Source organism: Corvus cornix, chromosome 23, assembly GCF_000738735.6.
Source record: "Corvus cornix cornix isolate S_Up_H32 chromosome 23, ASM73873v5, whole genome shotgun sequence".
In the NCBI taxonomy this organism is placed as follows: Eukaryota; Metazoa; Chordata; class Aves; order Passeriformes; family Corvidae; genus Corvus; species Corvus cornix.
The window spans coordinates 4224832-4251693 of NC_046352.1; the positions used below are offsets into that span (position 1 = coordinate 4224832).

Below are 26862 nucleotides of genomic sequence, written 5' to 3' on the forward strand. Positions count from 1 at the left end.
CCTGGGCCCATCCCAATCCCGCTCCCGTCTGTCCCAGGCCGCTGCCGGCTCCGGGAGCTCCGGGAGCCGCCTCTGGAGCAGAATTCCCGGCGCAGCTGCTTCCAGTTACGGCTCCGGCACATGAAAGGAGCGCGGGGTTAAATTTAGCCGGGCAGGAAAAGCCTTTTATCCTCCTGCTTCATCCCGGCCCCAAACCCATCCCGGGGCCCGGCAGCCACCGGGAAACCACAATTCCCTCTGGGAGCACCCCGCGGAGCCGCCGCCGCCGCCACCTCCGGGCTGGGCACGGGACAGGGACACAGGGACATGGGGACAGTGACAGGGACACAGGGACACAGGGACACAGGGACATGGGGGCAGGGACACAGGGACACAGGGACACAGGGACAGGGACAGGGACACGGGGACAGGGACACGGGGACACAGGGACACAGGACATGGGGCAGGGACACAGGGACACAGGGACACAGGGACACAGGGACAGGGACACGGGGACAGGGACACGGGGACACAGGGACACAGGGACACAGGGACAGGGACACAGAGACAGGGGCATGGGGACAGGGAAAGGGGCATGGGGACAGGGACATGAGGACAGTGTCACGGGGACAGGGACATGGGGACACCACCAGCGCAGGCAGCGGCGGGAGCCGGGAGCCCGCGGGATCCGGGGAGCGGCGGGGGAGCCGCCCCGGAATTTGTTTGGATCCCGCTCCGCGGTTTTCCAGAGGTGCCTCCAGGTCTGCGGGAGGAGCCTCGCGCCGGGCCCGGGGTGGTGGGAACGGAGCTGGGAGCGGCTGTGGGGTCGCTGCCACCCCTTGAGGCTCTCCCCAAAAACCCCAACACAACCCCGCGCCCAGCAGGGGCCTGGTCAGGACCAGGGGAGGCTCTCAACTTTCCCAGTAATTGTGAAATCCCGCGGGGAAAGTGGGAAGAGCGGGAATGGCCCGGGCTCCAGCACCACGGAAGTGTCAGGCCGTGTAAAGTCGGACTCGGTGATCCCAAATCCCGGGATCTGGGGCCGGGGGCCAGCGGTGGCACCCCCGGAGCGCGTTCCGCCCCTCCGGGGGGTTTGGGGGCTCCGCCACCCACGGCGCGAGCGGCATCGCCCAGGATCCCGCGGCAGCATTCCAAGGAATCCGGGGCTGGCTCCGCTCCCTGTGCCCGCTCCCGTCTGCAGGTAGGAGCAGGCTCGAGAGAGCGGGAGCGGGGCTTGGAATGAGCTCAGGGCCCCTCTGCCCATCCCAGATCCCGGGAAACTCGGGGAAGGCACAGCTCGGCCCCCGAGGGCTTGAAATTGGATTCTCGGCCTCATCAGCCGCACGAACTGGGAATTTTGTGGAAATGGGGGCTTAGGAATGAGAGTGGGACGCTGCAAAGGGAGGGATGGTCCCAGAGAAACCGGGATGCATCCCGGAATGCGGGAACTGCGCCAACAAAGCCCAGAGGGGGCAAACGGATTCTCCCAGGGCAGTGCAGGAAGCCCGGGAGGGATCCAGGGAATCCCATCCAGCCCCATCCCAGCTGTTCTCCGCATCTGGAGCATCCCTGCGTAGGGAGGAGCACCGGGGGCAGAGCCCTGACCCGGCTTTGCCCCTTTTCGCCCGGGAATGCCGCTGGAAGGAGGTTCCTGCCTGGAGCCCTCCCCGGCTCCACGCGAGGCTCCCGGGAGCCGAATTCCCATCTCCGAGCCCATCCCGGTGTGACCTCGGGGCCGGACCGGGGATGATCCACAGCCCATTCCCAAGCCACGGACTCATTTCCAGCCGTCCTGGCCGCCGTTCAAAGCCGGGCAGCGCAGAAACCTCTCCAGGCTCATTCCCATTCCCTTCTCCCAGCCGGGCCCGGGCTCCCGGAGCCTTCCCTGCCCGAGAGGAGCCCGGGCCCGGCTCCTTGTGGGATCTTCCCTCGTGCCAGGCCCGGCTCCGCTTTCATCCCGCCGTGCCCGCCCCCTCCTCGCCTTTGATTCCCGGCCCTGGAAGAGGCTGGAGCAGGGAATTTTCAGCTCCGGCCCCTCCCGCTGGCTCCGTGCGGTGCAGACGGAGCGGGAGATCAAAGCCCGGCGCCTTTTTTTTTAGCTGGAATGCGGCGGGCCGGGAGCTGCGGCCAATTCCAGCGGCGGTTCCTCTCCCGTAACTCGATCCCACATCCCTGGAGGCGGCCCCGGCTCTGACAGGTGACACTGGAGCCGCTCCGGGCGCGCCGCTCCTCGGGACAAGTCTGATTTTGCAGCGCACGGAGCTTTTCCGGCGGGATTTGGAGGCTGCGGTCGGGATGGGATGAGTTCGGCTTGGAAAGGACTCACCTGGATGGGATTAACCCTTTCCAGAGCTCCGGGATTCTTCCCTGCTCCGGTTCTGAGGGATGCACGGCCTCTCTGTGGGATTTGGGAGCGGCTTTCTGTGTCTTTTCCAGATGCAATTCCCACCGTCCCGGTGTCCCTGTTTTTCCACGCTCCCCAGGTTCGCTGCGGTGGCACCATCAGGAGGCAGCTCCAGCCGGGATTTTCCTCACTGGAAGCAGGAAAATCGCTCCAGCCTTTCCCACAGCAGCAGGAGGCTCCGGGAATCCCCTCTTGGAAAAGTTCCTGACCCAGTTTGACCTCGGGGGGGGACGATAAATCCCAATAAATCCCGCTCGGCTGGGAGAAGTGCCCGGGACACACCCGGGATCCTCTCTGGGATCACATCCAGGCGCGGGGGGATTTTTCCCAGCCCCAGCACCGGGGATGGCTGGGATCCTCTAGGGAGCGAGGATGGGATTCCCTAAACCCCGGAGCAGGTTTGGTGTCCCCGTTCCCGACGGGGAATCCTGGGAGCTGCCAGGAAAACGCCGATAAGGACTTCGCTCCGAGGGATTTAATGGAATAACTGAGCCCGGGATGGGGAGGATGGGAATTCTCGGCCCGGATCTCGCCCTGGGAGCGGAGGCCTCGGCCAGGGGAGGGGGAAGAGACACAATCCCAGGGTTTGGGATGTTCAGGGATATGGTCAGGGCGTTTTTCTTGGATTGCTGGGGTCAAACCACCCCTCTGGGATGTTCCCTTCAGGAAGTCAGGGAGTTCCCTCTTCTCCCCGGATCCCTGGGTCTGTTTGGGGTGGGGAGCTCTTGAGACAGGAAAAAATCGCTCCAGTGGGATCATTCCAGGATTTCCTCCAGGACGGGAGCTCTGGGCACATTCCGAGCCCGGCAGAGGGGCCCGGCACCATAAAACCCTGGAATGCCCGTGTTGAAGGCAGGGAATGAGTCCTGGAATGGGAACAGCTCCCATTCTCCACCCAAAGAAGCCTCCGGGGTGCTCGAGCCCCACACGGCAGATCCTCCTTCCAGAGGGGAAACCGAGGCCTGGAGCAGCATTCCAGGGCCGGCTCTGATCCCAGGGAATGCTCCCAAGGGCTCCTTTCCCTGCAGGGGCTGGGCTGGAGCTGCAGATCCCAATCCCAGCCCAGGGCCCCGGCCGGGTTCAAAGGGCTCCGCAGACAACGGAGCTTTGAACTCCTCCTCATCCCGGGGAGTGCAGGCGGGGCAGGAAACACCTTCCCGAACTTAGCCCCCAGCCAGGGAATATCCTGGGATTCCGTTCGATCGGGCCCGGGGAGCAGGAATCGGGGCTGAAGTTTGGAAAAGATCCTTTCCTCGCCAGTGGGGCTGAGGAGCAGGACAGGGATTGATCCCGGCTGCACCAAAGCTGGGCCTGGATCCTGCCCCATCCCAGCTCCTCCTGGGATTCCGAGATCCTCCTCTTCAGCGCTTCCCCGGCCTCCATCCCTGGGATTCCTCCGTGGGATGCACAGAAAGGGCAGGAACAGGGGAAAATGGGGCCACGGAATTTTGGGAGCTGTTGTTGTCCCAAAGGCACCCACCCGGGAGCAGGAAGGAGAGGATGGAGCCCATCGGGAATTCCAGCCCTTCCCGCCAAGCCCTGACAGGGTTTTCCCAGCCTGGAAGTCATCCCTCATCCACAGGCTTCCAAGGGACTCTGGGGAGCCCAAAAGTGCCGCCGGGGTGAGGTGACAGACGCAGGGACAGCACTGGTGGCGGTGGCAGGGCCGGGAAACGCTCTCCCGATATTTGTTCCCTGCTTTTCCCCGCCTGGCAGCCGAGGAAGGGGATTTGGGTGGGAAGCAGAGCCCGGCGCGTGCTCAGGGACGCTTTCCATGATCCCACTGTGGATTTTCCGAGCCAACACCCGCGGAGTGCCAGGTGCCATGGGACTGTTGGAGGGAGATCCTTGGGGAAGTGACGCTCCCAGACTCCCAGATGAGATAAGGGCTCCAGGGATGAGATAAGGGCTCCAGGAGGTGCCGGCGGAGTCTGGAGCGGTGTTTTCCTTCCCCACGGAGCGCTCCATAGGTGGCCTGGCTGGGAGCGGGATGGTGCCTGAGCAAACAGTTCCAAGGGGAGAGGAGCCGGGGCCAATTCCCTGCCGGCTGCGGGCTGAACCCTCATTAACAGCCGGCGCTAATTGCGCTCCCTGCGCGGGCCGGGCCGTGCCCGCCTTCCCCACGCGGAGCTGGCAGGAAAAGCTCCGGGCTCGGATCCCTGCGGAGATCCGGATCCCGATAAGGAGGTGATTTATCCCCCTCCACTTCCTTCCTCGTGGGCATGGACACATCCCGGAGGAGGCCTCGGCTTCCCGGCACGTTCCTGGGTGAGCTCATCCCGCGCTGGGCCGGCACCGGCAGCACCAGGGAGCTCCACGGGCGATCCCCGCTCTGGGAGCCGGGCCGGGAATGGGAGCTGTCCCTGCCTTAGCACGGGGCTGGACCTGGATGGAGTTTAAGGCCAATCCTTGCTGTGATTCCCTGATCTGTGGTGGTGGAGTCGCGGGAATGAGGTCACACAACGAGCGCTGAGCCAGGGTGAGCTCACGGAAAAGCTCCCTCCGGGATTTTCTCCGGCTCCGGATGAGCTGCCGGGACAAAGGGGAACCCGGCTGCTCCCTGGCTCTTCCCACACCGCGGAGCCGGGAGCAAGGAGCTCCTGGAGCTCCACTCAGGGCCGGGAAGTCGCGGCGGATTCGGCGCTTTGGGAATTCAGCTCCAGGCAGCACAGCTTGGAAAACCTTCCGTGACCTTCCCAGAGCCCCTCTGGAGCGGGGGTGCCGGGAATAACAACATTCCCTGTTCGGGAAGGCTCCCGAATCCCTGGGCTTATCCCGGCCCTGCCCTGCCAGGAGCGGAGGTGACACCCCAGGTCCCCCCGCTCCCCTCCCCTCTTTCCCAACCCCGTCCCGCAGCCCCGACCTGTTCTTCCGAAGTTCTCCCAACCCACAGCGCTCTGGCACCTCGGGATTGAGGAGCGGCCTGGCCCGGGGCATTCCCACTTCACAGGGCACCTCTGGAATGCGGCGGATCGGGAATGCTCCGAGCTGGGCCCTGCCCGGCCCTCCCAGGGAGCTGCAGGAGAGACCCCAAAACGGGGGCTGGGGGCAGACCGGACCCTCTTGGGGTCATTTCCAGGGAACGAGGCTCAGAGCTGGAGTTTCCTGGGATTCCTGGCCAGCCCGGTGCTCACCAGAGCAATTCCAGCCCAACCAGTGCCTCCCGTTCCCCGCGCTGCTCCCGCAGGAGAGGGGCAGCTGTACCCGGCTCGGGTGACACCGGGATGGATTCGCTGCTCCCGGCCAAGCGCCCCAGAGAAATTCCCGGCTGCTGATGCAAGGCTGGGCCATGGAAACCCGCGGGATTCATCCCGCTGGAATGAGGAGCAGCAGAACGGGTCCCCCTGGCCAGGGTGGACACGAGGAGCTGCTGGACACGAGGAGCTGGCCCAGCTCGGAGCGGCCAGACGGGATCCATGGGATGGGATCCATGGGATTGCCATGGACAACTTCCACTATCCCAGGGTGCTCCAAGCCCCGTCCAGCCCGGCCTGGACACTTCCAGAGATGGGGAATCCACAACCCTTGGGAAGCCCCAGCTCACAGTCTGGGATGGGGGAAGGTTTGTGGCAGGAATTCCGTGTGTATCCCAAGGAACTCCTGATCCCTGTGGGCTCCCGGAGCCCCTGCAAGGGGCATTTATGGAATCAGAGATCTTTAAGGGTGGAAAAGATCTCCAAAGTCACCAAATCCAGCGGGATGGGAGGAAAAGCTGGCTCAGGGTTGGAAACCCAGCCCGGAGCTGGATAACTCCTGGGAAGTTCTGACCTCACCGGGGCTCCAGTGCAGGTCAGAAACCGCCCCGGCACCTTCGTCCTGCTGGGATTCCTCCTGAAAGGGAAAGGGAACGGGATTGGAGGCAATTACCAGGAATGGGAGCCGTGATTTGTGTTTGGGGTGAGGACACAGCGCCACAGAATCGCTCCCGACCTCGGGACAGGGGAAGCTCCTCGACACCAAGCCCGGCTGAGGGAAGGGCCTGAGCCTGAAAAATGTCCCAGGAGAAGCCTCTGCTGCCCTTGGAAGTGTCCAGGGATGCCCGGGTGGTGCCTCTGGAGCAGCTGGAGGTCGGGATTCCCTGGAGAGCCCCACATCCCTCCCCTCCGGCTCCACATCCACCCCCCCGGGCTCGGGATTTTCAAAGAGCTCCTTCCTTAAGCTCGGGGCTCCCGGGATGTGCCCGGCCCCGCATTCCCGGGATCCCAGCCGGTGCTGAGCGGCGTTATCCCTGTAGATGGCATCCCAGGATCTCCGCTGGCCCCGCGGGGATGCTCCCGGATCCCTGCGCTGCCCCGGGGACAAACCCGCAGCGGGATCCAGCCGATCCCGACATCCCGAGGGTCCCCGGAATCCTGGATCCCGGCCGGGTGACAGCGCGGAGTTACCCGGGAGGGAGAATTGAACCAGGGCTCGGTCCCAGCCCGGATCCCAGCTCCAGGTGGGATTTCCCGGGGGATTTAAATCCCTTCCTCGGCAGGGTTTGTGTCCCTGGGGACATCCAGGGAAGTCGATCTGCGTTCCCTTTGAAAGGGGAGGAATGAAACCACATTAAACGCGTTTATTGGGAATTAACCCCGCTTTGATGTGGTCGGGGTTGATTCACCCCGGGAGTGCTGAACTCAATGGAATTAAACCCAATTCCAGGCCCAGATCTGAATCGGGAGCTGAACGGGCTTTAACTGAGCAGCTTCAAACCCGCACTTTTAATTAATCTGAGGTAATTTTCCGCAGTGGCTCCGTGTGGTCCAGCCTGGGAGGGAGAGAAAACCCCGGGACACGGCCGGGATCTGCGGGATCGCATTCCCTGTCCCGGGAACGGCCGGGGTCAGGCTCTGGAACGGGAGAGGGATGGAGCTGGGGGGGTTCGGAGGGTCTGGCTCGGCACCAGGAGCGGCTCGCCCGAGTTCTGCCCGCTGGAGCCCCGGGCCGGCTCCGGGGAAGCAAAACACAAACCCCTGGAGCGCGTCCAGGCCGCCGGGTTTGGGGGTTTGGATCTCCCCCAGGAAGTATTTCTGGAAGCGCCACCCTCTGCTCCTGGTGTGGGCAGGAGAGCGGCCCAAAGCCGCTGGCAGCGCATTTCGGGAGCCTTTCGGCTCTTTCGGAGGGTTTTTTTTTTAACTCTTTGTCCCTAAATCCAGAGGGTTCATCCCACTCTGGGGCCTCTGGACGCTGCTGCATTCCCGGCTCCAAGCGTGGCCACCACGTGTCCCCTGCGCCACATCCCAGCGGGTGGCACCGCGGAGGCTCCCAGTAAACAGCGCGTCCCGGGATTGCGACATCCCAGCCCCAGAAATGCAGGTCACGGAGCTGCGGACGTGGGCAGGGAGCGGGACAGCGACAGCGACAGGGACAGGCCACCAATCCTCGGGATCCAGCACTGTCGCGTTCCCCATCTCCAGAGGGAAGACGAGGCTTGGACGGCCATTAAAGGAATTAATTAATCAAATTAACATTTGATTAACGTCTGATCAGCGCTGTGGGGTTACACAGCCCCAGATAAACCACCGGGGCTCGTTACACCCCAGGCTCCCTGAGTGCTCCTCAGCACCCGGAGCTGAATCCTGTCAGGATTTGTTCTCTGGGTTTGTTCTGGATTTGTTCTGCGCTTCCCTGCAGGGAGCTCTGGGCAGAACCTGCTGCTCTGGGTGCTCTCCACGTCCCGAATTATCCCGTCCCGTGTCCAAACCTCCACCGGAGCTCCTCTGCCCCATCCCGGCGTTTCCGCTCCCCTCCCGCTTCCCCGCCCTCCTCCTCAGAGCTATTTCCTACAAAAAACTCCCGATTATCTTTATTTATTCATTGTCTCAATCCCTCCCATCCCTTTTGTCAGTCCCGGAGTTCTTCCTCTGCCTCCCTGGGATGACAAAACCCTTCCAGGCAGGAAATTTTCCTTAATCTCTCCCAAACCCCAAACCCTGCCGGCAACGCCAGATAAATGTTTAATGACAATAATTGAACTGCGAGGGAGCAGCGCTCAGCCGCACTCGCGTTTCCTCAGCCCTCTCCGACACGGGCTAATTAATTAACTGCAAATTTACCCGCGGGATAATTAAAGGATGCCCCGGCTGAGAGGGAAAAGGCGCTGGAAGCAGAGCAGGGATTTCGGAGGGATCCCCACAAATCCCGGCAGCCCCGGGCAGTGGGAGGTCCCAGGCCGTTCCCGACCTTTTGGAATCCAAACTGGATCCAGTTGGAGCTCCTGGGTCCCTCCATCCCTCCCTCCTGTCGCTGCCTCCCTTCCCTCCCTCCCCTCGGGGAGGCTCCATTAAAATCGCTGGGTTTGATTTCTTTTTATTTTCAGTTCTTTGAAAGTTCTTCTCTTTTCGTTTTCGGCCTTTGATTCGCCGGGGAAGTTGTGGGATCTGGGCAGGAAGAAATCCCTTCGTGCCCCTCTGGATGAGCAGAGTCCGAGCTCTGCCCCGGGCAGGGAATCCCAGCCCGGATCCCTTTATCCCAGCACGGCCCCGGCTCCCGGAGCTGCCCCCAGGAGAGTTCCTGTCCCAAATCAAACCCGGGATTCAGGAGCTCCCAGGCCCCGGGAATGGTGGGAAGGGGTCGGGCCACACCGAGAATTCCAATATTTCCCCGCAGCCTCTCCTCTCACTGCGAGGCTTTTCCTCCTTAATGTTTTTATCCCCATTTCCCTGAATTTTTGGGTGGGAAGACTCCTAGTCCGTGAGAGTCCCGTTCCTTTTCCCTACAGAACAGGAATGAGAGGGAACTCCGGGCCCCCGGGAATCCCTGGAACGTTTAAACCGATTTAAACTTTTAAACCGATTTAAACTTTTAAACCGAGCCCGTTCACGAACAGATCAGGGGATGAAAGGACCCCGAGCCCGGAGCTGCTGCGTTGTTGTTCCTCCGCGGGATCTGGACGTGGATCAGGAATTTATGCAGATGTTCCTCATCCCTGTTGTTTTCCCTCATTCCAAAGCCGCTCTCTGCCCGCTGGAAAATCCATTCCCGGAGCGGAACGGGGGAAAGCGGAGCCGGCCCAGGGCGGGCTCGGGGCGGGGGCAGGGCCGGGAGCCCCGCGCTGCCTCCCCTCTCCCGGGATTTAACCGCAGGATGATCTCCATGGATAACGAACCATGGAAACGCGGGGCTCGTCCCGGAGCGGGACTGGCGTGGAACCGAAGGGGGCCGGTGCCGCATCCCGCCCCGCGCGGTGCCTCCCCGGCAGGAGGGAGAGGGGATGGAGGATGGAGGATGGAGGATGGATTCCCTCCTCCCTCCTCCTCCTCTTCCCTGTCCCGGCTCCCCGGGACGAGCGGGCATTCATTATTATTTTTAAAATAATTTATTTTATTTTAAATGTTTCTATTTATTTTAAATTTTAAATTTTTTTTTATTCTTTATTTTTTATCGGTGTTTTGGCAGCCCCGGCGGGAGCGGGGTCAGGCTGCTCCAGGTGCCCTGAATCCCGCAGATATCCCGGAGAATTCCCGAGCAAGCGGGAGGGTGGCGACAGCCCCGGGACGTGGCAGCAGCTCCCGGGCCCCGCTCCAGCTCCCGCGTGGCACCGCCCGCGGCTCCCGGGGACTTTTGGCTCCCCATCACGGCCCTGCAGGGCCACCAGCGCTGTCCCTGTCCCCTCCGGCCACCCCGGGGCTCGCCAGGGCCGCGCCGGGCCGGGCCGCGGGTTTTTGGGAAGACAGAGGCAGGAGAGGGGAGGTCACGGGGCCGAAAGCGCCGGGCTGAATTCCCATCAGGACGAGGAGCTCGGGAAAGGCTCAGGGACAGCGAAAGGGGATGAGCCGGAGCCGGGGGGACTCCGGGAGCTGCCCTGGCTCCCCTCTCCCATCCCTCAGCAATCCCTGCAGCCCCTGGATCCGCCCGGGATCTTCTCCAGGTGCAGGAATTCCTGACTCCCGCGGCTGGAGCCAGCCCAGGGGCCGGCGGGGCCAGTCCCGGGTGGCACCCGTGTCACATCCCGCTCCGGCCGGGAACGGGCACACGCCAGCGCTGGGAGCCAGGGAGCCTTCCTGGGCTCTGGGACAGCTGGGATGAGGCATCCCGAGCTCTGCAGAGCCCACGGAAAATCCAGGCCAGGCCGGGGAATGTTTCCATGAGCGCTCACGGGTTTGGGGCCAAGCCTGTGATTCCGGAGAGAGCCTCGGACTTTTCCGGCTTTTCCAGGTGCTTGAGGAGGGAGTTTTGTTCCAGCTCCACTTCCAGCTGGATTTCCTTGGATTTCCCTGGAGATGGCCACCTGGACTCGCTCAGAGCTCCCCCCGGTCCTGGGGACACGTGGGGGCACCCCCAGCATCCCAATGGGAACAGATCCCCCGTGGGGATCCCCACCTCCGGATCCACTTCGCAGTGCCCAGCACGGAACATTTTTCCGTGGAAAAAGGAATCTCAGGCATTCTGGGACACTCTGAGCACAGCCTCCAGGTCTCCTTGGGTCCCTGAGGATGCTGATGATTCCAGAGGGGCTGGGGAACAACAGGGATTGAGGGAAGCCTGAGTCATGCTGAGGGCAGGAGCCGGGCAGGATCTGCCTGGATCCCAACACGTGAAGTTCCGTCCTCGTGGGACGCAGTGCCAGGGGTGTTTTCCTTCCCGGATCCATGACCTGGGCCAAAGGGATCTGTTCTGGTTCACGGCTGGGAGCTGGATTCCGTCATCCCTGTGGGTCCCTTCCAGCTGGGATATTCTGATCCTATGGAAAGGCAAAAGATCCCAAGGATCCCTCCCTGGTGCTGAGCTGTGCTCGGTGCATCCCCAGCTCCCTGATCCAACTAGAAATTCCCCCTTTTTGTGTTTACCCATGCCAGGGCCTGGATTCGAGGCTCTCCCAGGTGTTTTTGTCCCTCTGGAGCCAGAGGGGCTCAGGCTGGGAACGCTCCTCATGGTGGAGCTGAGGCTCCATCCTGGAAATCTGGGTGGTGACCACACTTCCCGGGACGTGCAGGTTCCTGCTGCATCCCGGGCCGGCAGGGAGGGGGCAGGGAGGCAGAATTTACCTGCAGGAACCTCTCAGCCTCTGCCTGGATGGAGGATCCGGCTGGAGCCAAGGATTCTGCAAGCTGGGCAAAGCTCCCGGCCCGGGACGGCTTCCTTGAAACTCCTGGAGCAGGCGGTGCCTCCCTTGGCTGCTGCCGTGGCCAGAATGTCCGGGGGCTGTTCCAGGGCAGGACTGGAGCCTCCCGTGTTTTCTGATGAAATCCTCCCACCCCAAACCTGCCAAGAAATCAAAGGCATCGCGCCTGTCCCAGGGCTACACACTCAGCACTCCCAGCGCCGCTCCAGCCCCGCGCCGCCGCTGCGGGAATTAAAGGCGCGGGCGGCTCTGCCTCCCCCCGGCCCAGCCCGGCCTCCCCCAGCCCAGCCCAGCCCAGCTCCCCGAATCCGCGGGATCGGAGCGAATCCAGAGCTTTTTTCCAGCCCGCACCCAAATCCCGGCCCCTGGAGCCACGGCTGGGATGGATTCCCTGGCGCCAGGTCCTGGGATGAGGTTCTCCCACACGAGCAGATTGAGGTTCTTCTCCCTCTCCAGGCTCGGGATTTGGGGCTTTTTTAAGGACCTTTGGCTTCTCCCTGAAAATTTCCATCATTCTCGGCATGGGGACACGAGGGAATTCCTCCCCAGTCCGCAGAATTCCGGCCTGATCCTCCCTGGAAAAGGGGTGCTGAGCATTCCCAGCGCTCCCGGGCCGGTTCCCACCTGGAGGGCTCCGGTGGCTGCGGTGGAGCAGGTGGAAAGCTGCCCTGAGCCAAGGGATTGGGAAAGAGGAGGGGAAATACCTGCATCGGGATTTTCACACCTCGGGCTCGCTGCCGCCCAGGTTCCCCCACGGGGAGCAGGGGCTGGATGGGGACGGCTCCTTCTGGAGGCTCCTTCCAGCATTCCCGGCCGGAAAAGGGCACCTCAGAGGGCGGCTCTGGATGCCAGAGGGAGCCTGGGGATCGCCTGTCCCTCTGCTGGGACAGATCCTGGCTCCCTTTTGGGGACTTTGGGCTGCCCTGTGCTGCTCCTGCCCCTTCCCGGGAGCCTGGGCCGTGTCCTTCCCTTCTTTTCCCACACTGGCCGGGATTCCCGACTTTTCCTGCCAGAGAAGCCTTCGAGGACGCGGCCGAGCTTTCCTCACGTGCTGGAATTGTTAATCCTGGGTAATGCTCCTTGGGATTCAGGGGAGGATCCAGCCGGGCCTCAGGGAGCGATTCCCACTTCAGGATTCACACATTCCCTTGGGATCCGCGTTTGCTGGACATCCCAAAACATCCCGAGCTGGGAGGGGCCCTCCAGGATCATCCTGGGCCCCCCAAAAATCCCACCCTGTGCCTGGGAGAGTTTAAAAGTTATAAACCAATGGAAAACTTGGAATTCTGCTCCAGAGGGACACCAGGGGTGACACTTCTGCCCTGTCTCGGCACAGCCCAGGAGGGTGACAACGATTCCCTGCTCCTGTTCCCAGCAGGGCCTCCAACAATTTGATAATTAACAACAAAAAAAAAAGGTAAAAAATAATTAAAGAGAGAAACCTGGGAGTGCCACGAGGGGGGAAGATCCTGGGAGAGCTGGGCTGGAATTCCGGCCTGCTCCTCATCAAAGGATGCCCCGAAACTTTACCTGGCCGGGGCCGCCCCCTCTGCCTGCTGAGGTGACCCGGGTGACCTCCGGGAATGTCCCGATGGTCCCGGGCAGCCCCGGGACAATCGGGATGGGAGCAGAGGGGAGGGCCGGGCAGGGGCACAACAAAGGGACCCTCAGTGGGGCCCGCGGGCTCGGGATTTGAACGGGGGGGCTTGAGGAGCTGAATTCCCAGGAAAAGGGGTGGGATTGTCCATCACAACGAAAGAAAAAAGAACTCAAAGCCACCCCCAGCAGGTGAACAGAGCCCCAGGGGGACAGCCCGGCCCCGGGGTGGCTTTCGGAGCGAATGTCCCTTCTGTCCCCTGGCTCCAGGTGACACCGGCACCACCCCGGCCTGGCAGCCCCCGATGTCCCCCAGCAGCAGCCCCGCGGCTTTAGGAGCCAATCCCGGCTTTTGAGCGGGAGGATCGCGGCGCTGCTGGGACGGGGATGGGGCAGAGCTGTCCCGTCCTGCCGCGCTCCGGCCCCGGGGCGTGCCCGGTGCCCCGGCGGGCGGCGCTGGCGCTGTGCCCGGGACGCGTGGCAGGACCGGCTCCGTGGGCCCGCGCTGATGTCACGGGGACACGGCGCTGTCACCTCCCCCGGGACCCGTCCTGCTGACACAGCGCGGTGTCCCCAGGGCCCCGCGCCGGGACGGGGCCGCTGCCAAGGAGTGGGAGATTCGCTGGATTTAGGGTTTTGGAACCCCCAAACGCAGCCGGGTTCACCCCAGGGGGCTCCGAGCTGTCCCCAAGTCCCCTGGGAGCTGAGCTCAAGGTCCCTCTCCCTCCCCTGATCCCTCATCTGGGATGCAGGAACACAATTTCTCCTCCCTGGGGTGGAACATCCTGAAGTTTTCCCAATATTTTCCAGGGAAACCTGGGTTTGGAAGTCCTTAAAACCGGGGCTGTGACCTGAGCTCGGCGGAGCGGGAAAGGATTTGGTTTTCCCGGGGTGCTGCCGTGACCTGGCACCGTAAGGCAACGACTTTGGAGCTGGGATTAGGGTTCCTTGTACAACGTTCCGGGCAATTATCTGCCAATAATTACGGCGCTGGGTAATTCCAGAAGGAGTTTATTTAATATCAACAATCTGGAAGGGAGAGAGGCTGGGATAAGACGGAGCCCAAGGGCTTGGGAATGCCGGCTTTGTTCCCATGGCAATTCCCAGATGTGGCTCCTGCAAAGAACTCGACTTTGGCCAAGCCAAACCAGGAAAAGGGTTGGGATTGGTTTGGGGAATTGCTGCTTTTACCTCCCGATCCCGCTCTTGGAGTCTCAGGAGGGTTTTGTTGACTGGGAATTTACAGGGATTTTACTGGGAATTTACTGGGAATTCATTGGGATCTCAACCCATCCCACACCAGCACTGAAGGTCCTGAGGGGCCCATCCCAGGCCCTGCTGGAGCCCTGACCCCCTTTCCCCCGGATTTCCGTGGCTGCTGCCGGAGTTATCCAGGTTAAACCCTGCCGAGGCTCTGTTCCCGAGGGGAATTAGGTCAGGAATGGGATCTGTGTCACCGGGGAGGCTCCGAACGTCCCCAGTGTCACCGGGCAGGAGCTGCCAGCGGCTGAGCCACGGCTGGGATTCCCCCACTCCTCACCGGGGTGAGGGCACAGAAGGGTTAAAAATGCCCGATCTTCCCCCAAAACCTTCCCGGGAATTCCCTTCAATCCCTGTGCCGATCCCAAGGGACAGAGGGGGCAGAGGGCTCCGTAGTTGGGTTTGACTCCCGGGGTTTGGTCTCTCCGGGATCCGGGCAGGGTTTGTTTCCTTGCTGGGCCTCCTGTCCTTGTGGGAATTCTGATGCCATGTGGGAATCTCCTGTTTTCCTCCTTCTTCCCCAAAGTAAATGTCAATTTTTGGGGTGAGAGGAGAAAGAATTGGTGTTTTTGTGCTTTCCCAGGCTGTTCTGGTTGCCAGTTTGAAACAGTCTTTCCCACAAAAAATCCCGGTTTTTTATTTAAAATCCAGAAACACAATGGAGTTTTCCCATTTTCCTTTTAAATTGAACTCCTGATAAAGCCTCTCTGCTGCTCCCCCTCTCCCGTCCCCATCCAAAAAAACCCAAACCAGGAAAAGACTCCTTAAAATCAGTGATTAAACCCGGGTTTAGATTGATTCAAACCAGGGATTAGGTCGGCTTTAAGCAGAAATTTCATCCCCAAAACAATCAATTCTGTTTTTCTTTTTCCCCAAATTTTTTCCCAGAGGTTTGGAAGCTGCCAGACATTCCAGGTGTCCTTCCCCAGGTGGTTCCCGACTCTCCCATTCCCACCCGGATCCGCAGGGCCTGTGCTGCTCCCGCTCTCCACACAGGGTCTCCCTCGCCCTGGACAAGGCAACCTTTAATTAATCCTAATTAAGATCCCATTCCCGGCCCTGCTTCTCCCACAATCCCTGGACGTTCTGCTCCCAGCCCTGGTTGTGAATTCCATAATAAACTGCAGGATTCCATTGGTGGAGTTTCCTCCTTCTGCAATCAGAGCTGTAAACCGGACACTGCTCCCTTTTCCATGGGATTGATGGGAATTTCTCCTCCTTCCCAAAATTCCACCTGGGCCTGGCAGCCAGAACCCAGAATGGGAAAGATTTGAACCGGAAATACCTCTGGAAAGCAGGAAAAGGAACAATAAAATCGGTTATCCCAGGGAATCCTGCCCGGACATGGAACCCTCTGCAGCCTCCAGGGATGGGATGTGGAGGATCCCAACCTTTCCCATCCATCCCAGGGATGCTCTGCCCCTTTTGACCCCTGTAGGGAATTATCCCAGGCCAGGAACTCCTCCAGTTCCTTTGGCCTCATGGTCTGGAGATGTCCCACATGTCCCAGATGCCTCCAAAGGTCCCTTCCCACTCAAACCGTTCCAGGATTTTACTTCTCTCCCGTTTATTTTCCCTGCTCTCCACAAGTCAGGACAATTCCCTGCTCTCTTTTCCAGCCTCGTCCTTGTCCCTCCAGCTGCCCCAGCTGTCCCAGCAGGGCCTTTTCCAGCGGGATGTGCCCGGCTCTGCAGTCAGGAGGGCCGGGAGGAGCCTGCTCCAGGTCCCTGCAGCTGCCGGCTGACTCCGGGCAGGGATCCAGGAGCTGACGCGGAAGACGAGAGGGCCGAGGAGAAACCTCGGGATGAGCCGGCAGGGACTCACCGGGCTGGAATTGCAGCTCCCGTGTCCCCGCGGAGTCTCCCTGTGCCCATCGCTCCCCGTGGCATTCCCACACCCCTTATCTGCCACCCGGGAATCGCTTTTTGGGTTTTTTCGGGATGGGCTTTGGCGGTGGAATCCCGGCCGGGAGACGCGGGGTCCAGACAGGCGGCAGCTGCCTCGTGGTGGCTTTGTGGGGACCAGATTTTCAGGAGATGGGAGCTGGTTTTTCCAGGTGGGACCAGGTTGTCTCGAGCACTTTGGGCCCCAGCAGTTCCCAGGGAGCTTTTCCAGCGGCACCCGAGGAGCTGCAGCTGCTCCGGTGGGAGCCAAAGGCCCTGGAATGGTTTGGGGGAGACTCCCCTTGGTCACGGGGGTGAAACCGGGATGGAAAATCCATGGAATGAGTCCCCAGCCCCCCCCAGGCAGGGATTTTGGGTGCTGCAGGTGGTTTGGGATCCCTGTGCAGGGCGCTGTGATTAACGACTGATTAACGAGATTAATTTGTACTTAATTAACCCGACATTGATGGGATTTGGTCCTTGGGCAGAGGCTCCCTCGGCTCTCCCGGGGTTGCGGCTCCCATGGTTTCTGTGGGATGAACCAGGGATCGAATCCAGGTCCTGATGCTCCGGAATCCGACCCCAGGGAGTTTCTCCCGCTCTTCCCAAACCCTTTGGGATTCTGTTTGATGAACTCAACGTGACTCCTCGATTTCCTGATTTCCAGGTTTCCCGATTTCCTCGGCTCGACTCAGAGAGGGCTTGGACGAAGCCAAGTCCGTACCCCTGAGCTCTCCAGGTGTTGGCAGCAGCAACCTCCGGCTTTTTCCAAGGACTCCGGACCCACCACCCTTTTCCCAATCCTCAGCTCCCTTTCTCCGAGGAGGAGGAGGATGTTGTGGATCAAACCGCAGGACCTGCTCCCCACACACCTCACCCACGCTGGGCCCTCTCCCAGAGGCCTCCCCGTGACTCCATGCCCAGGAATGCTGCACGGATCCAGCGGGAATTGCATCAGGAATTGCATCAGGAACTCGTTGTGCACAGGATGGGGCGGCGGTTGCAGTGACACCTGGGCAGTGCCACCTGCGGAGGTGACACCTTTGCAGTGGCACCTGTGGCAGTGCCACCTTTGCAGGGCCACCTGGGCAGTGACACCAGGGCAGTGCCACCTTTGCAGTGACACCTGCACAGTGGCACCCTTGCAGTGACACCAGGGCAGTGGCACCTTTGCAGCACCACCCTTGCAGTGCCACCCTTGCAGTGACACCTGGGCAGTGCCACCTTTGCAGTGCCACCCTTGCAGTGCCACCCTTGCAGTGACACCTTTGCAGTGACACCTGGGCAGTGACACCCATGGCAATGCCACCCTTGCAGTGACACCTGCACAGTGGCACCTGGGCACTGACACCAGGGCAGTGCCACCTTTGCAGTGCCACCTGTGGCAGCGCCACCCTTGCAGTGTCACCCTTGCAGTGACACCTGTGGCAGTGGCACTCATGGCAGTGCCACCTTTGCAGAGCCACCTTTGCAGAGCCACCTTTGCAGTGCCACCTTTGCAGTGACACCTTTGCAGTGCCACCTGTGGCAGTGACACCCATGGCAGCGTCACCTGTGGCAGTGCCACCCAGGCAGTGTCACCCTTGCAGTGCCACCTTCGCAGTGCCACCCAGGCAGTGCCACCCGGCCCTGTGCGATGTGGCCCTGCTGGGGGACAAGGGGGGGCCCCACATCCCCCTGGCACGGGCGGGGGGAGCAGTCCTGCCAGCCCCCGCCGGGATTTGGGATCTGTTCCCGCTCCTCCTGCGGGGCTGGGATGAGCCCTCCGCAGTCTCCAGGGAGTCTGGGATTTTTCCGGCCCTGCTGAGCTCATCCCACACAGCCCTGGGCCCTCGCGGACTCGCAGCTCCCAGCTTGCCCTGCTTGTCCTTAAAAAGCTGCTCCTGCTCAGCGTCCCCGGGCTCTGTCCTGACCTCGAGCTCCCAGTGAGGCTGATCCCAACGCAGGGATTGTCCCAGGGATATTTCCCAGCCGGACACGGGGGGTTTGTGCTGCTCCCTCTCACCCGGGCAGTGCCTGGGTGACCCCAAACCTCCCTTTTCACACATCCCTCGGTGTCTCCTACCTTTCCTTCGGAGCTCAGCCCTTCTGGGATGGCCGGGCTGGCCCAGGGAGGCGCCGGGGGAATTTGGGGAGCCCCATTGCAGGCCTGGAGCACAGACAGAGCCCCGGGAGCCGTCAGGGACAGACATTCCCTGCTGGAACATCTGAGGCCGGAGGAGCCCCGGCGATTCCCACATACATTAGAGCTTGATAAGGAACCTGCTCCATTCCCACCCCAATCCGAGAACGTCCCATTTATCCCAACCTTGTCCTGCACCTTTGTGCTGCTTCCCAGCCCCGGGTGCTTGGGCTGGGCCTCTCCTGGCACAGAGCAGGACAATTCCCTTTCATCTCGGGAACACAAGGCCTTCCAGCCTCTTCCTCGTCCCTGCTGCTCCCTCCGAGGCCTCCTTCACCCGTTCCTTCCTCAAGGGGAGCTCGCTCTGAGCCAGACCGAGGGAATTCTCCTCTATTTCTGCTGGAAACGTTGATCCCAGGATTTTATCCCCTGTCCCACCTGGATCGGGTTACCCTGGGGTTGGATCATGCATCCTGGAGTTTCTCCCCAGCTGCTGGAGGCAATTCCCATCTGCTCCAGCCTGGAGTGGTCAGGGTTTCTCCTGACCTCGGCTGGACATTTTATCTCCAGGTGGGAAAAGCGTTCCTCAGGAATTGCCCAAAACATGCGGAAAACCACCGGGACTCAGGCAGCTCTGGAGCTGCCTTTGAGAACCTCCCGATGCAAAAAATAAAACAAAAAATCAAAGAAGGAAGGGCTGAGAGGCTGAAAAGAAAATGTTTTTCAGACCCGTCTGACTTTTGGGAGGAAATAATTCCAGAAAGGAAAATTTATGGAATAGAAGGAACCAGGCCCTGAGTTTGGGCCAGACTTGGCTGGAATAAAGCCAAGAAAATCCTGTGCCAGCCCCTGGGTTGTGCTTGGCACTGGGACAGGGATTTGCCCTTTGCTGTTTATCCAGCTTTGGATTTTTGGGAAACGCCAACATCTTTTTTTTTTTTTTTTTTTTTTTTTTTTTTGGGTGGTTGTTGTTGTTTTCTTTCCGAAAGAGTCAGAAATTTCCAAATGCTGAAACTCTTCCCAAAAGGAACCAGCTGGGATTGCTCAACTCGCCGTTCCTGCCCCCGCCCTCCCGATGAGTTACGGAGGGTGTGACATCCCCGGGCCGGGTGTGACATCCTGGGATCGCTGATCCCAGCGGCTCCACGGGGCCCCTTCCAGCGGCTGCTGCTTAACGAGGGCTCCATCCCTGTGCCAGCCGGGAACCTGGCCCTGCCGGAGCGGGAACATCCCATTCCCTGGCTCCAGAGCCATTCCCAGCAGAAGCAGCTGCTCCCGGCCCCGCGGGATTCATCCACGTGGGATTTGTCCACGAGGGTTTGCTCCTCGTGGGGCCCGTGGAAGGCTTCCCCTGTGGAATGGGATGGGCTTTCAAATCCCTTCCAATCCCAGTAATTCCGTGATTTATCCCAGTGTCAACAAAGCCAAATCCAGCTACTGCTGCTGCCGCCTCACACCTGAGGCATCCCGGCTTTCCCCGCACTCCTAGAAAAGGCCGAGGTGATTCCCAAGAGCTGACAGGGGGATAATCAGGGATGTCCTGGGCTGGAGGGATTCCCTGTTCCAAGCCCAGCATCATTCCCTGGTGACTTTTCCCCAGAGCCTGGTGCCTTCCCAGCACTTATGGCAGATGATTATGGAAAATGCAGCAATTAGGGAAGAGCCAGGGAGGTTTGGCCTGGGAAAGGGGAAAATGGGATGGGGCAGGATGAGCTGTTCCAAACGGTGGAGGCTGATTGATTTCACTTTCTTCTCTGGAAAAGCGTCCAGGGATATCGGGAAGCAGGAGGAGGAGGAAGGTTCTCCCAGGGGAATTGATCCATGGATTGGAACCAATGGAAGCACCTGGAGTGTCCCAGGGACACGGAGCAGTCCCAGTTCGCAGGGCGGGATATATTGGGGATCCATAAATCACTTTCCAGATCCATGGAAAGCCACAGAGAGGCCTCGGATCTGGCTCCAGCAGCCGGGCACTGCTGCCTTTCCCTTTTTCCTGCTCCCCTGGCTGTGGAACAGCTGGAATTCCAGAGGAAAAGTCATTCTTGGGAACACCTGTTTGGGACATTTTTGTGAGGGGACCTCTCCAGTGGAAGTGGGGAATGTCCCTGCCCACGGAAGAGCTTTGGGATCCCTTCATCCCAGGCCATTCCCTGTTTTCTGGAGCCCTTCCCCCCGTGTTTTGCCTGCCCAGCTGCTCCCAGCAGAGCCCGGCCGGGCTGGCCCCGCTCCCGCCGCAGGACAACCCGCAATTATCCCGGCATCCTCGGGATGCCATCCCGGCCGGATTCCCTCTGCTGCCGCCCGTATCCAGGTAACCTGCTCCCAATCAAAGCGCCGGCAGCGCAGGGAAGGCGCTGGGGGCCGTTCCGGGGGATCCGGGGCCGCGGGGGGCAGCGCAAACAGGAAACGGGGCCGGAGCCCCGGAGCCGCCCCGCCCTGGCCCGGGGCGCTTGGGCAGAGCCGGGGCTGCTCCCGCTCCCGTGACGCGTTGTTGTTGTGGATGAGAAATTCCAGGAGCGTGGATGTCCCTCGGCTTCGGGGACGGAGTCACCGCCTGAGGTTTTTGGGGTTAAATCCACACAGGTGCCGACCTTTGAGGCCCGATGGGATTTGGGGCCAGGGTTTGTCCTACACGGGGACGCCAAAGGATGGGGATGGACGCCAGGGATGATGGAAGGAGCAGGAATTCCAAACCACGGGGAGAGCAGCAGGAATTTCAAACCGTGGGGAGAGGAGAGGGAATTCCAAATAATGGGAAGAGCAGCGCTCCCAAACCATGGGAGAGGAACAATCCCAAACCCCAAAAAAAGCAGAAGGAATCCCAACCCATGGGGAGAGGAACCATCCCAACCCATGGGGAGAGGAACCATCCCAACCCATGGGGAGAGCAGCAGCAATCCCAAGGCCTGAGTCACCTCCCGGTGCTCCCAGCCCGCAGAGGGAGCTGCTGGAGTTCGGATTCACCGGGCCGTGACAAATCAATAAACCCGGCCCTGGTGTTGCATAAGAGTGGGATGCTGGAATTCCTGCATGGAATGAGCTTTGGGAGCCTCCCGGGAGGCCTTTGGTCCCTCCTGGCCCCGTGGCTCCGGCAGCTCCCGGTGCTGCGGGGTGGGCCGAGGTGACCGGAGGTGTGGAACAGGTGACGCTCAGTGTCCCTCAGACCATCCCGGGGCTCCCGGCTCTCCCTGGGTTTCCTTCCCAATCCGGGGATGAATCCTTGACTGAATCCCTCGGCTCTGAGGAGAGGAGAGATCCCAGCTCCCGGGAATGGAGGGACGAGCGGACCCGTGCTTCCCGGCCCCGCGGAGCGTGACGGGATCCCCTGAGCCGTGTGGGAAACGCTCAGGTCCAGACTTGATCCAGCAATCCCGGGAACTCTCCCGGCTGATCCCTCCTGGGCCGTGGGGCAGGGAATGGAGAGAGGGGGAACGGAATGAGGGATGGAACGAGGGGATGGATCGGGAGCTGTGGGGCAGCAGCAGCTGAGCCAAACCAGCCCTGGCTGCTCCCGGGCTCTGCATCCCACCCGGGACCAGGGACAGTCCCTGGGATCCTGCTCCCCCAATCCCTTGGGATCGCTGCTCCAGCCCCTCTGCTGTGCCAGGAGGGAAGGGCCGCCATCCGAAGCCCCACGGGATCACCCCAAAGATCCCCTGGAGTGGGCAGACCTTTGGGATGGGAAGCTGGGGAGGCTTCCAGCTCTCCCATCCTGGCTCCCGACGCTGCCGGCTCCGGTCAGGGCCAGGCACGACCACAGGGAGCGGCTTTCTCATGGTGCTCTGGCACATTTCCTGCATCCTGCAGAAAACCGGGAGCACTTTTGAAGTCAGGAGGAGGTCGAGGCTTTGTGGCTCCTGATTGGAGCTGGGCACGGGCTCGGAGTGCTGGCAAATGGCTGGGAATTTGTTTTCCCGAATTTGTGCCACCAGCGACCCCCTCCCCTGCAGGAGAAGAGCCAATTCCACCCTCTGGAGAAATCCCGGGATGCTCCAGGAGCCCTGGATGGAGTTTTTTTCCAGTGCAAGCTGAAGTTTGTCTCTGTTTTCCCGGGATTGCTCCTGTCGGGACAAACATTTGTAACCAAATTAAATCCAGCCACAGCAAAAGGAGCCAACAGGAAACCCTTCGGCTCCAGTCACCCCAAATCCTCGGAGGATCCGGGGATGGGAGCCTGGGAAAGCGGCTTTTGGCTGAGAAAAGGGACAACAGGGACTCGCTGCCACCACGAGCGGCGACCTGAGTCCCTGCAGGCTTCCAGCCACATCCCTTCATCCCATCCCATGGATGTATCCCATCCCATGGATTCAGTCTGGGGTCTGTGGAGAACCCAGGAACCATTTCGGGGGTGTTTTGTTTGGGATTTGGATCCCCACGATCCAACACTTCCATTTATATTTATTTTTAATTTTTTTTAGGATTAAGAAGCTCTGCACCAGGGAAGTGTGAACATCCAGCTGGGACAGCCAGCAGGATCAAACCCATGATCCAGGCTGGGACTGCAGATCCTGGCCCTGTGGAGCACAGGTAGGGGTCCTTTTCCCTGGTTTATCTTCCCTGAGCCTTGGAGCTGCTGCAATTCCTGCCAGAGGCTGAGCCAGGGGAAATCCCCAGGTGGAAAAGTGTCTGGATCCAGGGAGGATTCCCACATCCCACCCTCCTCCCTGGAGGGACTTGGAGAAGCCAGAGCCCCACGTTCGACTCCGGCCGGGAATTGGGGTCCGTGTGGTCAAGGGTCCATTGGGGTGGGTGGAGAGGGCTTGGAAAGACCCCTGTCAGGGATGGCAGCGAGGGAGCTGTCCCTGATCCTGGGATGGGATGTGCGGCGTCATCTCCTGAACTCCCCTGCCAGCCCCATGTCGTGGTCCCGTCCCTCAGCTCTGACAGCGCCGGGATCTGATCCCTTCCCTGGGGATGGAATCCCACTGGTCCCTCGGGTGCCCCTCTCCAGGAGCCTCTCCTCAGCACTGGGACGAGCTGAGGGAACACGGCCCAGCCCCCCCAGCCCTGCCTGGAGCACATCCCAAATCCCGGGGGAAGTTTCCCGGGATGATCCTTTCCCGATCCTTTCTTCTCGCCGCCTTTTTCTTTGCTTTTCCTTTTTTTTTACTTTTAATTAAACGAAATTAAATTTCTGCAGCATCCCTGGTTTCATTATCCCAGCTCTCCACCGGAGGCATCGCTCGCAGTCCCTCGGGACGAGTTGGACAACGCCGGGAATGCTCAGGTTGAGGCTCTTCCCACTTTTCCTCCCTCCCTTCGCTCTCCCCGCTCCACTCCGGCCCCAGAGCGGCTCTGGAGTCTCAGCACTGCCCAAACCGCACTTCAAAGGCTCCGGGAGCTTCCCCGCGCTTCCCTGGCAGCTCCCGGCATTAATCACCCGGAGCCGGCGCGGCCCCGTCACCCCGGATTGTCCCGGGGCTTCTCCCGGGTCTCTCCCAGCGCAGGGAATGTGGGTCTGGTCCCCTGGGATGGGACATTTCCATTCCGGGGGGTTTTGGGTCCCCAGACACGGCTGGAGGTGATGAACAGGGACAGAGCAGAGCTGGGAATGTTCTCCTGGAGAGGAGAAGGCTCCAGGGGGAGCTCGGAGCCCCTTGCAGGGCCTGGAGGGGCTCCAGGAGAGCTGCAGAGGGACAGGGGACAGGGCATGGAGGGACAGGACACAGGGAATGGCTTCAAACTGGAATAGGGCAGGGATGGGTGGGACACTGGGGAGGAATTCCTGGCTAGGATGGAATTCCCAGGGAAGCTGTGGCTGCCCCTGGATCCCTGGAAGTGTCCCAGGCCAGGCTGGAGCACCCTGGGACGGTGGGAGGTGTCCCTGTCCAGGGCAGGGGTGGCACTGGATGGGCTTTAAGGTCCTTCCAACCCAAACCATTCTGGAATGCCTTTATTCCAGGAGGGCTCCTGGCAGCTCCAGGTGAAGCCAGGAGAGATCCTGCGGGATTCAGGGAGGATCCTGGCAGGTGACGCCACGTGGGATGATCCTGATCCTGAGCTGATTTCCAGCTCCAGATTCCAATCTCCTGCACTTCCTCTCTCTCTGGGGGAGATAAGGATCCTGGGCACGAAGGGCTGAGCTGCCTGGAATTGCATCCGCTCCCACAGCCCGGCCAAGGCGGGAGCGAGGCCTCTCCTGGGGAATGGGGAATGGGAGGGGATGGGGAAGGGGCAGGCGCCGCCTTCCTGTGGGTGTTTTCCAGAGAGAAACCAGGATGGAGCCGGCACCTGCCAGAGCAGGTGACTCGGGTGTGAGGAATGCGGGCCCGGGATGTGGGCTGGGATCAGGGAGGGCATGGAGGGAGCTGGAAATGCTCCTGAAAGGAGGCGGGGAAGGGTCAGTCCCGGCATCTCCGTCAGAGCAGGATCACCTGGAAGTGGTGCAGGACTCATCCCCACAGACCCTGGAGCTGCCATTGGCTCAGCAGGGATAGCAAAGCTTTTGGAGAGGCTTTGGGAATTCAGAAGTGGGAAAAGGATGAAGGGGTTGAGCACAGGGAAAATCCTCACCTGGGCTGGGAATGGTGGAGGAGGAAGGGCCAGGCAGGAGTTATTCCAGGTAATCCCCAAACCACTTCCTTTAGGGCCAGGAACTGGAGGAATCCCAGGGCACCCTGGAATGGTTCCCCTCCTCCCTGAGACTTTCCTGTGGGAATGTTGGGTTTGCTCTCCTGGACGGGGCAAGGATCCTCTCTCTGCTTCTCCAGGATGAAGCTTGGGTCATGACAAACAAAATTCCCTCTGGGATTGGGGAAAACCGCACATTTGAGCAGATCCTGCAGGAATTTGCTGTTGGGATGGCTCCCAATCCTGCAGGTCTGGCAAGGGCACAGCGAGGTCCCTTCCCTCTGGAAGCCAAACCAACGCTGTGTGCAGAGCCAGAGGGATGGGGCCTGCTGGGAATGACCCCGCTCCTCCCAAAGGGGGTTTGGAGCAGGAATTTTCCTTTTGGGGCATCAGGCAAGGCCTGGTCTGATTTTGGAGGAGAAGAGATGGGGATGGGGAGCAGGAGAGGGGATGGGGAGCAGGGTGCAGAACCCCCCCCAACATTCCCGGCCCTGCCCCTCCGCTCCGGCCGGTGGAACCGGGACAGCCCCACGTGAGCGGAGCTCACACATCCCTGTCCCACCGCCTTTGATCTCCAGCCCTGGCAGGGAAGGTGTCCCGGCAGGAATCCGGCCCGTCAGGTCCCATCGGAGCCGGTGGCACTCGGTGACCAAGCCCTGGCAGCTGAGGTGGCCCCGGTTGGAGCCAAGCTCCGCCTCTGCCCCGGGGCTGCGGGGAGGATCCTGCCCCGGGAGTTCGGGGGGCTCGGCTGCTCCCGAGGATCGGCACGGCCTGGAGGGGCTGTGCCGGCCGTCCCCGGCCCCGGGGGGCTGTGCAGGCCCTGACCCCGGTCCTGGCAGGGCACAGGAGCTGCTGCTGCTTCTGTGGCCTTTTGGCGCTGGAAAATAAAGGCGTAAAAAAGATGGAAATTTTTTCCATGGGCAGACAGTGATGGAACAAGAGAGAATCTTCCTCCTCCTCCTCCTCCTCCTCCTCCTCCTGCTGCTGCCCAGGGTGGCCCTGGGTGGCCCCGTCCCCGCTGGAGCGGCCGCTCCCGATTACTCACGGTGGGGGAAAAGCGGAGCCAATGGAAAAGATGGAAAGCGACTGGAAAAGATGGAAAGAGGGCACTGGGTCCTCCCGCGGCCGCAGCTGGAGCTGAGCTCAGCCAGAGGGACAGGGAGTGGGACATCCCGCCCTGGGTGACTGGGACACACTGGGGGGGGCTCTGGCACCACCGGGGAATGTCCTGGCACCGTTGTGGGGTCCCTGTCACCCCTGTTGAAAACCCAACCCAGCCCAACCCCACCCAACCCAACGCCCCCTCGGTGACCCTGCCCGGGGTGAGGCGGCAGCTGGACCCGAATCCACAGGGTGGGAACAAAGTGGGATGAAACGGGACCCCTGGGGAGCCCGGCCGCGTCCAGGTGCGATTTTCCAAAGCAAAGCAGACAAAAGCTCGGCCCGGGACGTTCAAAGGGAGCCGCGGCCGCGGGCCCCCCCTGCCCCGGCCAGGGAGGGGATCCGACCCCATTCCCGGGCGGCTTCCCGGCTTTGTGCCCGGCGGGATTGGGTTACGGGGCCGGCCTTGGGACCCTCCCCCGCGGGTCGCGGGTGGATTAAGGAATTCCAGCCCCTTTCAGTGCCCGCTGAACCACGAATAATTCGGGAGCTGCAAAGGGCGGGAGGGGCGGGAGGTGTTCAATGGGAAAGGCACCTGCCGGGCAGCTGGAATTCGGGGAGTGGGAGGAACCGTGGGATTTGCCTCCAAACCTGGGATTTTTGGCCTCAGCCTGGGATTTTTGGCCTGGGTGAGGGTGGCAGGGTGGCAGCGGGAGGTCCGTGTGTCACCTGTGCCACGGGGATGCTCCCAGGGACAGGAAAAGCCATCACCCGGTGCAGGTGGAGTTTGGGGATGGGTCACCCGCTCCCAGCATCTCTCGGGAGCCGGATGGGACAGGATGATCCTGCCTGGCTTTGGGAGGGGTGTCCCGGTGCCACAGCGCCCCTGATGATGTCGCAT

General features: G+C 61.2%; 2 long non-coding RNA genes across 2 annotated transcripts; both read left to right on the top strand.

The window, feature by feature from the left end:
• Positions 1 to 581: 581 nt before the first annotated feature.
• Positions 582 to 7833, top strand: LOC120411224. The gene is made up of 2 exons (XR_005603608.1): positions 582 to 1180; positions 2463 to 7833. It is a non-coding gene; the product is annotated as an uncharacterized LOC120411224 (long non-coding RNA).
• Positions 7834 to 22712: 14879 nt separating this feature from the next.
• Positions 22713 to 24416, top strand: LOC109143376. Its single transcript, XR_002043497.2, has 3 exons — positions 22713 to 22817; positions 23431 to 23517; positions 24193 to 24416. It is a non-coding gene; the product is annotated as an uncharacterized LOC109143376 (long non-coding RNA).
• Positions 24417 to 26862: the final 2446 nt, after the last annotated feature.